The sequence below is a fragment of the Rhea americana genome, unplaced genomic scaffold (assembly GCF_003343005.1).
Source record: "Rhea americana isolate MKP2758 unplaced genomic scaffold, rheAme1 scaffold_771, whole genome shotgun sequence".
Classification (NCBI taxonomy): Eukaryota; Metazoa; Chordata; class Aves; order Rheiformes; family Rheidae; genus Rhea; species Rhea americana.
The window spans coordinates 12,588-14,403 of NW_028186947.1; the positions used below are offsets into that span (position 1 = coordinate 12,588).

Below are 1,816 nucleotides of genomic sequence, written 5' to 3' on the forward strand. Positions count from 1 at the left end.
ATTCCTCACACTTCCATCCTTCGACTTCCACATAAACACCTTCATCGCCTTTAGCTTTAGCTGGGGTTCCCTGGCATCTCAGGAAGTGGCAGGCAATACTATGATATTTCTCATTAGACCTCCAACACAGGGCATGAGACTAATCCCTTCCCACCTGTCACAGTCCAAATTGAAAAATGTCAAGTTTTGAGAAAGGTGGACCCACTCCGCTGATGTTACTCTTGCAGGCTTTGGCACTGCAATCTCTTGGGGGATCTCTCCCGTTTGGGTGGCCACCGACACAAAACTCACAACCCAAGCTTCTTAAGGGCTGGCAAACATATCTGTGGGGGTTCAGATACAATCCAGAAGAATCAGCCTTCAAGGTCAACTGGCGTGCCTTCGATCAGCCCTCAGGCAAAGGGCTTTGGATGCGCAGGTAGTGTGAACTTGCGCTCGAAAGTCACCTTGTATACTATGGACTGGTTGGTGAGGTCACTCACTGAGGTGGAAGCAGCTATAATGCTCACGCACTGGGGCACAGGCCAACTTGGCTACCCAAAAAGTGGGCATCCAGGGGGACCACGTGGAGGTGTGAGCTCTGCAGCTAAGTCCAGCTAGTAATACGGTCCCATCTTAAGAGAAGTGGAGTTATTTCCGCCATTTACCCACACTTCATTGAATTTCTTCACTTTGACATTCAGGGCACTGGGCAGAAATCACATCATGGCAATACCTGCTGCRGACCTTCACGATGCTTTGTTTTAATTAAACAGTCAGATTGGCCTGGTCTGCACCAGTTTTAAGTCAGCTGCTAGGTGCCGGCTGAGGCAGGGCTCCAGTCCGGAATCGTGGCTCCCCCCGCTAACCCGTCACTGGTAGCCAGGGGTGCTGGGGCACCCCTAACCCCCGTGAATGGCTGGATGGGCACGGTGGTGGCTGCTGGGGCTTGAGAGGGAGGGAGGGAGGGGCCGGGCAGTGCCTGCCACAGCTGGGGCGATCCACTGGAAGGGTCTGGCACCCATCCAGAGTCACTGACTTGTGCCCGCCTTGGGGAACTTGGTGCCGTGCACAGGGATTTGTCCAGCCACAGCACACGCCTAGCCCTGCTTCACATCCCAGCCCTTACARCCAATCCTTAGCCTCARGTTATGGATCCCACTTGCCGACTTCCTTTACCTCCATTGTTCCAACATGCCAGAGGCTGTTCACCTTGGAGACCAGCTGCGGATATGGGCATGGCCCAGCACGAGATTTACACTTTCTCCCCTGGATTGTCACAGGCCAGCAAGAGCTCACCTGACGCCACCGGAACCACCACGCTTTCCAAGGTGCAAGCCCCACTCTCAGGCTGAACCTATTCCAGGGCACCTAGCCCTTCACAAATCACAGAACCAGCAGGATTAGAAGGGACCTCTGGAGATCATCTAGTCCAACCTCCCAAAGATTTCCTGGTGCTGGTTCTACTGGGGCGTGAACACAGGACCTTCAGCGGGTAAAGCAGATGTGATAACCACTACACTATCCCTCCACCCCAATAAAAGAGAACTCTCCCTGGGGCTCCAGATGGCTTCTCCGGGATCAGTTGTGTTACCGCACTGGATGCCTTGTGGCGCCCATCTCCGCCACTCCGGATTCAGGGATCTGAACCTGATTCCCTTTTGATTGGCTGAGGACAATGGAGTCCATCACCCATTGCTTTGGAATGGCGCTGACCTTAGGCTTAGGCCTGACTGACCCATGTTCAACTGCKGTTCACATGGAACCCTGCTCCACTTTGGCCTTCAAAGCTCTCGTTTGAATATTTGCTACTACCACCAAGATCTGCACCTGCGGC

At 53.8% G+C, this 1,816-nt stretch overlaps 1 pseudogene; it reads right to left on the minus strand.

The window, feature by feature from the left end:
* Positions 1-1,174: 1,174 nt before the first annotated feature.
* Positions 1,175-1,816, minus strand: part of LOC146585711 (28S ribosomal RNA) — a 3,305-nt pseudogene continuing 2,663 nt past the window's right edge.